Here is a 16,744-nt window from a genome sequence, read left to right as displayed (position 1 = left end):
CTCTGCGCGCTGCCCTGTCCGCAGGTGCCGCCCCCACAGCTCCCATTGGCCTCAGTTCCCAGCCAATGGGAGTTGTGAGGGCAGCACTTGGGGCAGGGGAAGCATGTGGGGCCCCCTGGCTGCGCCTATGTGTAGGAGCCAGAGGAGGGACATGCCGCTGCTTCTGGGAGCTGCGCGGAGCCACGGCTCGTGCAGAGCAGGGCAAGCCCCAGACCCCACTACCCGGCAGGAGCTTGAGGGCCGGATTAAAACGTCTGAAGGGCCGGATGCGGCCCCCAGAGCGTAGTTTGTCCACCCCTGATCTAGGAGCTTTATAACATGGCTTGGTGTTGATTTACAGTATTGTATTGCCTGCTGCCCTAATAGGAATATGTACTGCAACAGGGCATTTGCGCTTTGTCTTGCCTCCAGGAATTGCCTCTGTGTCTTCCTGTCTTTTTCCGTACTGTCTTTGGCCAGGACAAGGCTTTCTCTAGAAACTGCCATGCTGCCACTGGTCACTCAGCAATGATCTCTCTGGAAAGTTTCTTATCAGATTCTTCTCTGCCCTCACACATTGCCTCTACCTCTCTGCATTTTGCTGTTTTTTTGAGAGGCTCTGTAATGATGTCCACAAACATTTCATCACAAGTTTTCTGTTTTCTCCTCCTTAGGTTTTCCAGCTGCTCAGGCATTGATAAGGCCCCTGTCCTTGAAGATCTGGCCGGTGTTGTTACCATAGTTGTGGAGATATTTTTTTAAAAAAGATAAGCACTTATTGTTCATATTCTAGGGAGGTGTGATAGTATTTTTTTAAACATGCATTTCTGGTTTTACCTTCCTGGGATTCTTCCCAGTCATGAGGGAACCTGGGAGATAGTCAGTAGTGTGTGAATTGGGATTTTTGTCTGTGCAGTGTATGTGGTGTGGCTTTGCCATTGTGCCTTGGAGGCTGTGGGTGGAGTGGGATTGGGAATCATGTTCCTGGTCAGGAGATGGGGTTGGGAATTAGGTTCCTGGTCTGTCTTTGTAGTTTTGCTGTGCCTGGAAGTGCCTGTATGGTGTTGGAGGGGTTAGTGGAGGGCATCTGGGGGTGAGCTTGATAGTAATCCCCCCTAAACTCCCATTAGGGTGTCTTGACTCCGGATGACATTACACTGAGGTGGGTGGCCAGAAGGCACAGAATGGCTATGTTCAAAAAGACAAAGCAGGGTACACTGTGAAGTTATTCACCGATATGGTGCTCCCTCTCCCCCACTCAGGTATTGCATTGAGTGGAAGGGAACTGCGAGCTATAGCTGGGGGAATGACTGTGCAGTTATTCCTCAATCTCCAAACAAAAATTGAGCAATTTCTCAGGCTTAGATTTTGCTTTATCTCCCCTGCAGACATGTTGAAAGTGCAAAGAAAAAAAGCTTGGGTTCTGCAATGGTTGCCTGAAACATTCGCTGTTACCAGTACATAAGAATGAATATTAGAGTGCATTTATAGGGAAACTCTGCTCTTTGTAGCTTTATGGCATGCAGTGGCCATGTCTACCTCATGTAGAGTCAAAACACCAACCGAACTTCTTTTCCTGTAACTGCTGTCTCAATAAACTTTTGTGCTTTGCACAGAAGAATATTTTCCATATTCAAATCTGGAGCAGAGGGGGTGGAGTAGAGGCTGTGGCTATGCCATGCCGGTAACTGCCATTTTGGATAGGGTTACCATATTTCAGCAAGCAAAAAAGAGGACGGGAAGAGCCCCGCCCCGGTCCTGCCCTAGCCCCGCCCCTGCCCCTTCCACTCCCTCCCACTTCCCGCCCCCCTCAGAACCCCCAACCCTCCCCCTGCTCCTTGTCCCCTGACTGCCCCGTCCTGGGACCCCTGCCCCTAACTGCCCCCCAGGACTCCACCCCCTACCTAAGCCTCCCTGCTCAATGTTCCTTGACTGCCCCCTCCTGAGACCCTCCCCCCATCCTAGGACCCTACCCCCTACCTGTCCCCTGACTGCCCCAACCCTTATCTGACACCCCCACCCCCAGACAGACCCCTGGGACTCCCATGCCCCATCCAACCACTCCCCACCCCCTGACAGCCCCCCCCCAGAACTCCCGACCCATCTAAACCCCTCTGCTCCCTGTCCCCTGACTGCTCCGATCCCTCTCCCCACTCCTGCCCCCTGACAGCCCCCCCCCGAACTCCCAACCCCCCCCTTGTCCCCTGACTGCCCCCTCCTGGGACCCCTGCTCCTAACTGCCCTCCAGAACCCCACCCCCTACCTAAGCCTCCCTGTTCCTTGTCCCCTAACTGCCCCCTCCTGAGACCCCCCCACCCTAACTGCCCCCCCCAGGATCCTACCCCCTTTTGGGGTGATTTTTTAACTGGTCTCCTTGTACTCAACCAGGGAGAAGGTAGCCAGCAAGCTCCACAAGCTGCTTGGGTTGAGTGGTCATGTAGTTATGTAAAATCCTGTCCAGTTCCTCAAAAAATGGACAGGTTACATGTTGCCTGCTGGCTTTTTTCCTGTTGTCCCTTATTTTAATATAGGTCCTCTTGAGCTGTTTGCTCTTTACCTGGCCCTGGTTGGAGTACCGGTTGTGGCCCTTGTGGACAACTGCCTAACGATGTCTACAAAAAGGTCTTTATTCCAGTAGCTGGCCACAAGAGCTTCCTGCATTGATGCTTCTCCCCAGATGACAATGAGATCCAAAGTCTCTGTGTAGCTCTAAGCAGCTGTTGTAGGGCTTCAGGGGTAATAGTGCAGTTATTGTGATAAATTGAAATTCAGAAGCAAAATCTGGCGGTGTGCCAGTTTATAAATGGAGGAGGAGCTTTCTTATAAAGCTGGGGTGAGGAAAGTGTATTACGTGTACTGAAAATTCAGCAAAATACATTTAGCTTGTAGTATAGCTTTAATTTTTCTAGTGGCAATGTTGACCAAGGCTTAAGGTATGGTTTTGTTTAATTGATCATTTATTGTAGTATATTTTTACCATAAAAGTATATTGCCTCTTCAGATGAATAATACTTAAGCTCAACGCTAGGCCCCAAACTGCCTGAGGTTATTATGGTTGAGAGAGCTGCCATAACATGATGGACAAAACTTAAGTAATGTTTTGAGTAAAGGGCGGTTGTATGCAGCAAAATATTTATTTCTAGTTACATTATTTATATAAAATGTATTTGGAATAACAAAGCAAGGAACCTTCATTAAAGTCATCAGAGGTTCACCATAAGCTGCCCATTGCTAATTCTGACTTTGGTAAGAGGGGATAAAAGTTATAGAAAACTGTCTTGAATCTTTAATAAATAAGGTTTCTGTGCGGCTGCTAAAATGTTATGCAATTCCACCATATTGTGTACTGCTGTTATTGTTAGTCTGGTTTACTGCAGTATAAGGTAACAAATCTTTGGAAGGAAAAAATCTGAACAGAATTATAATTAGTCAAGGACATAAAACTGCTAGTTTCCACAGATATTTTAACCAGCTTCTCAATGAAGCTTGTATAATATGTGCCTTATGATGCAGCTTTAGAACATATGGGGTAACTGCACTCTCATTCTCAGCAGAGATGTGTATTACTTAAAAGGAAATTTATCCAAAGGAGAAGCTTTCTGTTTCACCAACTCGCACATACAGTGTGTGTGTGTGTGTGTGTGTGTGTGTGTGTGTGTGAGAGAGAGAGAGAGAGAGAGAGAGGTGGGAAGATTTATATTTTTCTGAGTGGTATCTGTAAGTTACTAATTTTTCAATTGGCATAGCACTGTTGAAAAGGAAATGTTTTACTTTATGATTGCCTTTCTGGGTGAATGTTTTTCTAATTATTAAAAATAAATGGTAATTTTGTGCAATCAGGTATTAGGCATGGTGAGTTATGTACCTTGTGGTACAGTATGACTCCAAAACTAATATTCTGTAGTAATAAGTCCTACTGAAGCTGTGCTAAGGACTATGCTGTGCAATTTAGATGCATTCCATAGTAAGGTGTCATGTGGTGCTGTACTGCCGCAGAAAGCTTTTGGTCATGAGGAGGCAGTGTGTTTGGTATAACACCCCCTTGTGGGGTGCAGCTTATTTCCCCCTTACCCGAGTAGCCAGTTCTACTGGTTGGTGTATATGAGGGGGCAGAGATATTGCCCTGCCTGCTCCCAGGCAAACAGGGAAGGAGCAATCCCTGTGGCACACACAACACAGGGGTTGCAGTTCTGCCTGAACCTTAAATGGGGGGGGACTGTGAGAAAAGCTACTTATGCCCTCCCCCCAACACTGTACAATAAACTAAGCCTCAAACAGAATCGGGCTGCCAGCTGTAACACACCATAACCTGGTTCACTAGTCATCTTTCAACTCCTCCCTTCCAATTATACACACCTTCCTGCTTTTATTTTATTTTTTTTTCTGTTCACACTGCAATGGATTGAAGTGCCAAACCCTGCAACTGATAAGATAAGAACCACATGGTCCATTACCATAAGCTTGGGGTCTCTACTGGCCCTACTGACGCAAGCAGTTCTCCCCTGATGTCAAACAGCTGATAAGTAGCACCTTGGCTCTGTTCCCAAACTTCTGTGCCAGAGGGGAAAAAAGGCTCTTTGTCTGAAAAAGGCAGCTTTGTTGAGGTATTTTTTTAACATCTTATTGCTTTTCTTGAATTGAAGCCAGAGTCCTGTCTGTTAAACTATTTAGCATTATTTCTAAATTGTTTGGCAAGAATAAATGTCCGCTAGAAAAAAGTGTGTTTAATTCATCATTCATAATGTGTACTTCATTATGCTTGTTGCATCAGATGCAGAATACAGCATGTATTGTTTTTAAAATGGGATGTCTGAACCCATTTTTTGCGTATTACAGAGTGCTACGTAAAAGTTCTGTGAAGTACGCTTTTCAAGAACCCAATTTCTTGCTGAGAACCTGAAAGACATGTCATGAAATCAAGAATAATTTTAGATAAAGCATGTGTTGTCTCAAAATATTACACAATTTAAGTAATATATTGAAATGTAATAGTATTAATATAATTCGATAGTATTGAATGTCTCTATGGAGTATGAGAACTGACAATATTCTTACTGGTTTTCCTTTGCTTACTGTTGTTCCTTATCTTCTCTCTTTATGGTTCTTATTCTGTAAAATTTTATAATGCATTTCCAGTTTTGATACTTCTAAGGCTGTGTCTGCACTAGCGCTTTTGTTGGTAAATTTATGTCGCTCAGGTGTGGGGAAAAAACCCCTCTTGAGTGACATAAGTTACCCTGACAGAAGCACTGGCATGGACGGTGCTATTTCGGTGGGAGACACTCCCCCACTGACATAGCTACCACCGCTTGATTGCGGTGGTTTAATTATGTTGATGGCAGAACTCTCTCCTGTCGGTATAGAGCAGCTACATGGGAGAGCTTGCAGCAGCGTAGCTGCATTGGTACAACTGTGCCACTGTAAGGTCTCTCATGTAGACGTTGCCTAATGATCATTAAAGAAGTGCAAACATATTTGATAATATACTCCTGGGTGTTCTCTTTCTTGGTAATGTCTTGTGTATCAACAAAAACCTTTAGTGTCCTCTTTACCAAATATTGCTCAATGTTAAGATGTATACAGGAAAAAATGGGGACAGTTAGCTGCCATTTTCAGGCAGTCATCTATGGATCACTGAAACTCTTTTGAATTAATGCTGGAGCTTATGAGCTGTGTTTGGTTCCTTCATATGATGGATTTATGTAAGTAATGGTTGTGTAAACCTTTTGTTTAAAGGTCCTATTTTCATGGATATGCAGATTGCCTATAAAAGTTCACCTCACCTATAACTTGGCATATATATTTTTATTTTAGGGGTGTGTGTGTGTGTGTATTTTAATTTTATTTGACCATTTTTGAGCCAGTTGGCATCATCTGTAGGGAATACGTGATGACATAGTATAAAAAGGTTTTAAGAATGTGTTTGGGATGGCCATATTAATGATAAATTGGGAAGCCATGAGTGAGTTGTGGGGGTCATTGTGAGTGGTGGTAAAAGCTTTATTATATTACACCATCATGATAGTCTGTGTATGTGTCGCACATTTCAGAAAAAAAAATTTTTTTTAGAAATATTTCAGTTTGTAAAAATTTTATTGGGGCTACTTTCTGCATCCTTTTGCCTGTAAAGCCAAATAATTTGGTTGTCTTCAGTCCATCTGTACAGACCTCACTGTAAGTCTTAAAAACCTCTAAAAGTTCCCTAAATTACTTTTATATCTAGTAAAATATCACAGCTTTGAAGTCTGATGTTTTGTGACTTTCGAGGCTAGAAGTTAATCCTGGCTCCCAATTTTAACACTGCAGGCTTGGTCTTATTGGTCTTTTAAATCAGTAACTAATCCAGGACCAAATACAGCCTGTTTTGGGCCAGCGTAAATTTTTGGGGGACAGAGGACAGTGGAATTCTCCATTTAGGAGAAAGAAGGAAACATTTTTTTAGTGAAAAGAAGAACAATGCATATGCATCCGAAGAAGTGGGCTGTAGTCCACGAAAGCTTATGCTCTAATAAATTTGTTAGTCTCTAAGGTGCCACAAGTACTCCTGTTCTTCTTTTTGCGGATACAGACTAACACGGCTGCTACTCTGAAACCTGTCATTTTTTTAGTGTGCACTACATCTAGTATATGTCTACATTTTGAGCAGAGGGTGTGATTTCCAGCTCAAAGATTGAGCTATTGAGCTAAAAATAGAGGTGTAGCCACAGCATTGTGAGCAGCAGGAGGGGCCTGAATATATGGCATCTTGGACAGGTACAATCTGTTTGAGCTAGCATGGATGTATGTCTCCTTGTGCTGGGAATCACTCCCCAGCTTGAAGTGTAGCTATATCCTTAGATGAAAAAGAGTTATGTATTTAAGTGTATGTCCTAGTGGAGATAGATATCACTTTCACATATGTGACATGGTTTGTGTACATATAATGGAGGCCCTGGTAGTTACTCCATAGTTAAGGACAGTATAGTGGACCACTCTCTTTCCTAAGGGCAGCTTTTCTTCACTCTGAATGGAAACAATGGGTGGCAGTGCCCATTGGGGCATCTTTGCTAAAGGAACTTCTATCCTCATTCCCATTGAAAACAATAGAGTATGTCAGCCGTTTTGTCATGGAATTCTCTGCAGCAGAGCAGTGTTTGTCAGACCCTGCTGAAGAGGAAACTTTCAATTATGAAGAATAATGGCAAAAATGACCATTTGTTTTAAATGTAACCAAGTGCATTGAGATTTTAGTGAGTTTTACTTGATGGATGGGAAGTTTGAAAAGTCTGGATTATTCCATTATTAAGATAATTTGGGACAAAAAAGTTTAACATAGAATGTTGTATTTTTAAGGACCATTTTAAAATTAATTTTACTGCAAATCAGTTTACTTTTAAGTTCTCAGAAAAATCATTCTGTACTCGAAGAATAAGTACTGTAACTTGGACAGATATATATTATGTTTTTCATGCATAACAACATGGTTGAATTGCTCCTTTAAGTACAAAACTCAATTCAGCCTTACCTATGCAATGCACACCTGACTGTAAACACACAATAGTTTGGAAAAATCTCTTCTGCATATTTCTCAAAAGCAGTATAATAGAATTTAGTTCTATATAGCTCATTTCATATTCTGGGTAACTCAAAATGCAGCTTTACAATATGGCAATCAAGAGCCTTATCCTACAATGGCTCTCTCTGCACGTGGAACTCCTATTAAAGTCAGTCAGAGTTCCAGTCATGGAGAGCTTGCAGGATTGGGCTCACAATGATTGAGTAGGAGGTAATGTAGGAGTGACTGTATTGGTAGCAGATTATACACTGTCTCATGCATTCAAACAGATTTTATTCAGAGTGGGAATATTGGACAGAGCACTGTTTTTATCTCTTTGTGAAAAATATCATGTTAATTCCCAACTGAACAGTCAGATAAGGGACTGTTGAAGTGAGGCGCCCATGTGGATAGTTCATCTGAATGATATTGAAATGAAATTTGGCATAAGGTAACCCACTGTGTAAGCTAATCACTTTAGCCCTATTGGTATTTCAGGGGATGAGGGGGGGAATTTTTCCATTCATTGGTCAAACCTTTTTGACTATGTGCATATTTACTTATATATAAAAAACAGAATATGCAGTGTACATTTAAAATAATAAATTATTCAAACATAATTTACCTGACATGTTTGGAGCAGTCTGGTCCGATGGATAACCAAGTATTTTAGAACTTTTGCATGAACTTTTATTTGAAAGAAAAACAGCAATGATCAATAGACAGTTAAATATTTAGTACAAAAATAATACATAATAAAAATGAATTATCTTAAGATCTTAGAAATACCAACCACTGTTTCATTATCTCCATGACTCTAAATCGTGTCTCTCTGTTGGATCTGCTATTTAATTTTACTTCCCAACAGGAGGTAGAACCTGATGTTGTAAATTAAGGGTAAGATCCTGGCCTCACTGAAGACAATGGCAAAATTCCCAATAAATTAAGTGGGGTCAGGATTTCACCTTAGGACTTGAGTCCCTATTATCTTGCAGTAGGGTATGAATATCCCCAATTGAAGTCAATAGGAGTTTCTGAAATCTGATGTGGGAGAACAGGTTATTCAGTTCCCATTTGAATTGATGACTTTTAAAACTGTAAGTTATGTTTATCCATATAAAATACTTGATTAAAAAAAGTTTAGAAAATAAATACAGTTACCATATAACTTTGAAAGTCACCTTCCATCTCAGACATTCAGTATTCTTTACAATATCAGACTGACAAGAGGACAGCTTCCTATTTGAATGTAAATAGTTCTTGTTATTTACGTTTTGTGATGAGGGATTCAATCTGCTTTCACTGAAGTCAGTGGAGATGGTCTGTTGACTTCTGTGGGGTAAGCATCATCATGCCCCCTTCTTTGTAACTAGATATAGTGATTCTGATGTTCTTTATATTACCATACTATTTATTTTAAAACACCACAAACTACAGTATGTTTATAATCACTTAAATTGATTTTTGAATGAAGATTGAAATACATCTGTCAAAGCCACTTTACAATAACTCTATTAGTTAAGGATAGCGGATTGGCCTTAAATATTAATTAACTCTTTTGTCATTTGTGCACCATATTTTAAGTGCTTTAAAATGTTAATATATTTCTGTACAAGTTGGCATTAATTAAGGAGAACTTGTCATTCTTCTTCGAGTGCTTGCTCATATCTGTTCCACATTAGGTGTGTGCGCGCCACGTGCACCATTGCCAGAGATTTTTCCATCAGTGGTATCTGTCGGACTGACTCTAGCACCCTCTGGTGCCATATGCGTATGCACTGGTAAAAGGAGCATGCCAGTTCTGCGCGCTCTCAGTTCCTTCTTACTGCTCATGACAGTGGCTGGAACAACTCCTCTTGCTTCAGCAAGGCATTATTCAGTGGTTTTCTCTTCAACTTAGATTTATTAGTCTTAGTTAATAGTAGTGTAAATAGTATAGTGTATATAGTTCGTCCCCCTCTCTTGGCATAGAGGGGCTCCCTTTGTCTCTGGGGATGGGCATGCACTGGTCCCCGGGCTTCAAACCTTGTGCCTCCTGCAGCAAGCCTGTGCCAGTGAGCGACCCCCATAAAGAAAGACAGGGAGGCTAGACTGAGGGCTGTCCTGATGGAAGCCACACTTGGATCAGCATTGGAGCCATACTGATCAGATTTGGCACCGAGCACCTCAGCTTCGGTGCAAAGTGACTCTCCGGCACCGGACATTTCTTGGCACCATTCTCCATCTCCGGTGCCAAAGAAGAAACATAAGAAGCAGTAGTCTGAGATGGATGGGACACCTTCCGGTACCAAGAAAGAACAAACAGGGAAAGCAGTGGAGTTCGACCCATGTCAGGCTACTCTTGCACTCCTGGTCTCCTAGCAGCACTGTAGACTCCACCCCACTCGCAGGTGTCGTTGAGTCCGGTGCGGGACCTCCCACCAATGCCAGGAAGTCATTGCGGTAACAGCAGGATCGCGATGCCTTCTACCCCAGAGGCCTTTGCAGTGGGCAGGGATTTACTATCACTCCCGGTACCATTGAACCCGATGGGACAACCACCAGCTTCAATGAGCTCAACAAGCAGAAGGGAGCATGGGGCTCTGAGCTCTTACCTGGCACCAAACCCCAGTGCAGTTCCCCCCGCTAGTGCCAGGCCTTCGACCAATCCTGGACTTGCACTGCCTCAACAGATATCTCAAGAAACTGAGGTTCGGCATGGTCTCCCTGGCCTCCATCATACACTCCCTAAATCCAGGGGACTGGTATGCCGCCCTTGACTTAAAGATGCCTATTTCCATCTTCCGAGGCCACAGAAGGTTCCTCAGGTTTATTGTAACCCAAACCCATTACCAATTCACCATCCTCCCCTTTGGCCTGTTGGCAGCCCCTTGGCAAGGTGATCAAGTCTACACATACCTCAATGACTGGCTGATCAAGGGCCACTCAGAGACTTAACTAAGGAACAGCATCAGCCTGGTCCAAGCCACCTTCCAAATACTGGGCCTGTTGATAAACAAAAGTCAACTCTCGTCCCAGTAGATAGAACAGAGTTTATCAGGACAGTGCTAGACTCGACCCAGGCCAGAGTCTTCATTCCATAGGCCTGTTTCCAGATGATATTGGATCTGATATCCAGGGTCAAGGCTCACCCCGTCACAACAGCTCATACTTTTGGGGCACATGGCTCTGTCCACTTATGTGGTATGACATGCAAGGCTGTGCCTCAGACCCTTGCAGATGTGGCTGGCCTCAGTGTACTCACCAAACAGACACCACTTGGACTCAGTGCTGACGGTTCCTGCCCCGGGACTCGCATCCCTTGACTGGTGGTGGGCCCCCAGTCAGTAGCTGCGAGTGTTCCCTTTACCACCCATCAGCCTTCAGGATCCCTAATTTTGGACACATCCAATCTAGGTTGGGGAGCCTACCTTGAACACCTCAGGATGCAGGGCCTGTGGTCCCAGGAAGAGGTCCTTTACATAAATGTCAGGGAGCTCATAACGGTCTGCATAGCTTGCCAAGTGTTTGTTCCCCAGATCACAGGCAGAGTAGTTCGAGCACTTATGGACAACACGGCAGCTATGTTTTACATCAACAGACACTGAGGAGTGTGCTCCTCTACCCTGTGCCGGAAGGCCTTCTGTCTGTGTGACTTTTATGTAAAGTACTCCATTCCCCTCGAGGCTTCCCATCTTCCGGGAGCCCAGAATGCCTTTGCAGATCACTTCATTAGACCTTTCTTTTCTTACCACCGGTGGTCCCTTCACCCAGAAGTGACCAAGTACATCATCCAGTTGTGGGGGTCTCCCCAGATAGACCTCTTCGCAACCAGGCAGAACAGAAAACATCAGCAGTTTTGCTCACTAGGCTGTCTCAGCCCAGGCTCCATCTCAAATGCTTTTCTGCTCCCTTGGACAGAACTCCTTTACTATGCATTTCCTCTGGTGCACAAGGTCTTTCTGAAAGTCAGGCAGGACAAGGCAAGGGCCCCTGCGTGGTCACACCAACACTGTTTTGGCACACAACTACACTTACCAATAGTGCCTCAGCTGTTGCCTCCAACCTGCCCGGACCTGATCTCACAAGACCACAGCCGTTTACTCCACCTGAACCTCGGGGCCCTTCCCTTCACCCGGGAAGCTCCGTGATTGAATCTGGAACCGCAAGCCTGTTCAAAGCCAGGTCTTGCTGGGTAGTAGAAAGCCGTCTACCAAAGCTACTAACCTGGCCAAGTGGAAATGTTTCTCGGTATGGTCTTCTCAATGAGGTCAGTCTTGTCTTTGGTGGTCCTTTCAATCTGTGCTGGAATACCTGTTCCATCTGAAATAACAAGGTCTGGCCCTCGCATCTATCAAGGTACACCTAGTGGTGATCTCAACTTTCCACCCTCCAGTGAGCGGCAAGTCAGTCTTCTTGCATGAGATGTTCATTCGCTTTCCTAAGGGGTTAGAAAGACTACACCCTCAAATTCGCAAACTGATTCCACCGTGGGACTTAAACCTGGTCCTGTCAAGACTCGTGGGCCCTTCCTTGAACTGCTAATATCATGCCCTCTTCTGTATCTCTACTGGAAGATCACCTTCCTAATAGTGATTATGCTGGTAAGAAGGGTCTCAGAAATCAGGGCCCTTACGTCAGAACCACCATATATGGTGTTCTTTAAGGACAAGGTCCAACTGCGCCCCCACCCAGCCTTCCTTCCAAAGATGGTCTCGCAGTTGCATAGTAACCAGGCCACTTTCCTGCCAGTTTTCTTCCCACAACCACACAAGAATTCAGAAGACCAATCTCTTCACTCTTCATTAAATGTGCCCTTGCCTTCTATATTGAGAGGACCAGGCCCTTCTGTAGATCGTAGCAATAGCAGAAAGGATGAAAGGCCTGCCGGTCTCAGCCCAGAGAATCTCATCCTGGATAATCACCTGTATTCAGGCATGCTATTGGTAGGCAGGCATCCCACCTCCAGCAACCTTCACCGCTCATTTGACGAGAGCTCCGGCCTCATCAGTGGCGCTTCTGGCCCAGCTCCCAGTCCAAGACATCTGCAGGGCCGCAACCTGGTTATCAGTGCATACCTTCTCCTCCCACTATACCATCATCCAGCAGGCTTCAGATGACACCAGGTTCAGGAGAGCAGTGTTGCAATCCGCATATCCATGAACTATGAGCCCACCTCCTAGGGTACCGCTTGTGAGTCACCTAAGATGTGATGGACATGAGCAAGCACTCGAGGAAAAAAAGCGGTTACTAACCTTTCTGTAATTGTTGTTCTTTGAGATGTGTTCCTCATGCCCATTCCGTGACCCATGCTCCTGCCCCTCTGTCTGAGTACTCTGACAAGAAGGAACTGAGAGGGTGCAGGGTCAGCAGTGCCCCTTATACCCGCGCATAGGCATGTGGCACCAGTGGGTGCTAGAGATGGCCCAACAGATATAACTGAGGAAAAAATCTCTGGTGTTGGTTCATGCAGTGTGCACGCACCTAACATGGAATGGACATGAACAACACATCTTGAAGAACAGTTACAGAAAGGATAGTACAGAAAGATCAGTTAATTCTATATTTACAGTCACTTTGTTTGATAACTTTAATAGGGCAACCTTGATGGTTCCATAAAAATAAAGAATTAACGCCATAAGTTTTAAACATTTTTTTTAATGATGCAAAAGTCTGTTCAGCTCTGCCTTTTTCCCAGTAATTCACGTGAGAAATTCAGAGACCAACCTACATGTTGGCCCCTGGCCTGAATCTTTTGGCAGCATATTGCTTAAAACTCATAATTTGTGTGTTATGCATTTTGGAAAATCCCTCCCATTCTCCTCCAAAAAAACAATAGACTGAGCTCCTTTCACAGCTTTCCTACTCCCTCCAGAACAGCAAAAACAGATGTACAGTGTTTTGCATGTCATCATTAAACTATAGTTAAATGAATGTGATGGAGCAACTTCATTCACTTTTACACTGTATTTTTTACATGGCTTCTTTCATAGCAAGTATCACAAAATGCTGCGCAAAGAAGTTACACAATCATAATCTAAGGGAAAATGAAAGTTTCTTTTAGGCAAGATTTAAAGAGGCAGTGACTCAGTTGTTCAGAGAAGGGGGAGAGAATTCCAGAATTATGGCTCAAGACAAAAGAAAGAGTGACACCCCCCCCACTCCCAACTATGGAAAATTGCCAGGTGTGGACAGAGAGAAAGTCAAGATTAGAGGAGCAGGATGAGCAGGCAAGAGATGAAGAATGGATCAGAGAGAGAGTGAGTCCAGGGAAAGTTTTGAAAACCAAGAGGTCAATTTAGAATAGAAGATGGAGGTGGCTATAGGAAGCCAGTAAAAGCAATGGAGGGCAGAGATGAAATAAACTCACTTCCTGGCATGACTGCAGAATGCAGCCACAGTATTCTTGACTTCCTGAAATTTGGTGTGTGGATTTAAGCCCGTATGAGAGGGAGTTGCAGAAGTCGAGAAGGAAGTGATTTAGGCATGAATAGAGATATCAGTGAGGCTAAGTCTAGAGAATGCTGTAGTTTATGTCAGTAGCATTTTATTGCTTCTGTAAATACTGTGCCATACACAATGGTGTATGTAAAGCAGGTAACCTTACTGATACATATTATGAACTTTGTAACCAATTTAAGAGAAAACAAAGATTTTCTTGTGTCACACTGAGCTGACACATTGGATAAGCCTTCAGCACTTGTAACGCAGCCCATCGTAGTGAGCATGGCAGTTGAAATTTTTACATGTTCAGTCATCTACACAATATCTAGACCAAAGTGCAGCATCTGAGTGTACAGTTAGGTGCTGTTATTTCTTTCAGTAGTTGACACAATTTAATATAGTGGTAGAGGAAGAGAGAGGACTAGGACAAATAAGGAATGATGGAAGGTTTGACTTCAAAAAAAGGTGGGGGTTACAGTTACAACAGGCAGGCAAGTTCAGTCAGTGGCCTGAAGGAGTACAGTGTGTGGGCTGGAAAGAAGCAGCCATGAGACTGTTGTTGCTCAGAGCCTCTTTGTGGTGATGGTGGTCTGGCCAGGCAGCAAAAATGTGTTGGCACCTTGTTTGTAAACTAATTTAAACTGACAGTCGTCCTTTTATGAAAGGTACAATGTTATTACAATATATTACCATAACTTGATATTAATTATTCAAATATAAATGAATTGTTTCAAACAACAGAATAGAGAGAGTCTTCGGGCCAGCTTTACAAAGGATTTGGGCGCCCAAAGATGCAGATAGTTGCCTAGTGGGATTTTCAAAAGCACCTAAACAGATTAGGTGCCTAACTTCCATTGAAACAGGTGGGTCTTAGGTTTCAAAGTGACATATTTGAGCACCTACCACTTTGTAAATCTGGCCCATAGTCTTCAAAAAAATTATCTTCAAGCCCCAATCTAAGTTTAATTAATGAGGTAGTAAGCTGTGTTTGCCTGAAGACATCTGTGGGTACCAACTACTCTATTAAGCAAGTGTTGGAGTCTCCTTTAGAGAAACATGCTTCATTCTTATCACTTTTTTTCATGGTAAGGTGATGGGAATTCTTTTTGAAAATGCTTAATTGAATGCCTCTAGGTTCTGCCAATAAAAAGACAGGCAACTTATTTGATTAGGAGACCACAACCAGCTAGCAGTATCCATGATGCCCAAGCATGCATCCTAAACTGCCTTGTGACAGAAACGGAGGCTACTTGGGGTGCACGGGCAAAGTGCCCTCAGTTCCTTCTCAATCACCTACGCCTGAAATGGAACTTTAGCGTGTCTGCTTTGAGCGTGCCGTGGCCTTTCTGTTTCCTTTCTCCTTAGTAAAAAGAAGAACAGGAGTACTTGTGGCACCTTAGAGACTAACAAATTTATTAGAGCATAAGCTTTCGTGGACTACAGCCCACTTCTTCGGATGCATAAAGTGGGCTGTAGTCCACGAAAGCTTATGCTCTAATAAATTTGTTAGTCTCTAAGGTGCCACAAGTACTCCTGTTCTTCTTTTTGCGGATACAGACTAACACGGCTGCTACTCTGAAACCTTTCTCCTTAGTGTTAATATACTTAGTTTGTAGTTGTTAGTATAGGTATAGATAGTTTGTGTAGGTAGTGAGTGGATTGTTTTGTTCTCCTCTCCCTTTTTCCTCCGGGAGACTTGTTTAATCTCACAGGGCATGCTTGGCTTGCCAGGCTTTAAACACTGCTTCTCCTCCTGAGAGGCTATTCCTGTAAGCGATGGCCACTCTAAGTGCATCTGTTGCTTGGGGGAGTCTGTATCAGTACAGCTGCGCCACTGCAGTGCTGTATGTGTAGACATAGTTAAACAAGTACGTGAAGCCACAAAAGTTCAGGATGGTAACTCTGGCAATTATAATTCCCTTACTGGAGGAAGAGGATTGGTTTTCAGCCCTTGACCTACAAGATGCCTATTTTCATATAGCAATACACCCATTGCAGAGGAAGTAACTATGCTTCCCCATAGGCCAGAATAATTTCCAACACTGGGTGCTTTCCTTCAGTCTATCATCATCTCCAAATGTATTCTCAAAAAGCCACTCTTTCTGCTAAAACCTAACCTTCAGCAGGAAGCGATCCTAGCCTTTCCATACCTCAATGACTGGCTGATCCAGGGTTACTCCTATGAATCAGTGTTATCGTCAACTCACATTCCCCTCGCCCTGTTCCAGGAGTTCGTCCTGCAGCTGAATGAAAAGAAATCCACGTTGACGCTCGTACAAAGGATACAGTTTATAGGGGGTGTGATTGCGGTTCACCCCTACACCAGCCTTGAAAGGGTTAATGAGGCTAAGAAATAACTAGATAGGCCACAGCTGAGGAATTACACAATCTGGGGAATTAGGTGGGATAAGCAACCTGTGATTGGGCATAGAGCTGATCTAAGAAGGAACAGGTGAAGCTATGATAAAACCAGGAAGTTGGCAGCAGAAAGGGACTGCAGTGTGGAGGCCTGCATTCACTCTAGCTGTAGAGAAGGAAAGGAAAAAAACAGGGGGAGAATAGAAGTCCTATGATCCTGGTCTTGAGGGAAGGGTGTACTCAGACGAGGGTGAAGAAAGAGGCAAACTAGGAGCAGCCCAGGGAAATAATAGCAAGGTTCGGGACTGTGCAGACCTTGGCTGCTGGTTGTAGGGTCCCTGGGCTGGAACCTGGAGTAGTGGGCAGGCACGGGTTCCCCTACCAGACACTGAGGAAGTGGTACAGACCAAGTAGTAGACCAGAAGACTCCCTAGGACAGTTGTGCAATGG

General features: G+C 43.9%; 1 protein-coding gene across 10 annotated transcripts in view; it reads left to right on the top strand.

Annotated features, from left to right (window-relative positions):
* PDE10A (phosphodiesterase 10A) overlaps positions 1-16,744 on the top strand; it is a 548,616-nt gene that overhangs the window by 343,626 nt on the left and 188,246 nt on the right. The window contains exon 1 of one of the 10 annotated variants that reach the window (XM_065590412.1): positions 4,452-4,583. The exons of the other annotated variants lie outside the window; for them this stretch is intronic. The gene's annotated coding sequence lies outside the window, so the exon portion shown is untranslated. Of the gene's footprint in view, positions 1-4,451; positions 4,584-16,744 lie in introns of those variants that run through there. 10 annotated transcript variants of the gene reach the window in all.

This window comes from Chrysemys picta, chromosome 3 (genome assembly GCF_011386835.1).
Source record: "Chrysemys picta bellii isolate R12L10 chromosome 3, ASM1138683v2, whole genome shotgun sequence".
In the NCBI taxonomy this organism is placed as follows: domain Eukaryota; kingdom Metazoa; phylum Chordata; order Testudines; family Emydidae; genus Chrysemys; species Chrysemys picta.
This window is presented reverse-complemented; position numbering and strand designations above follow the sequence as displayed.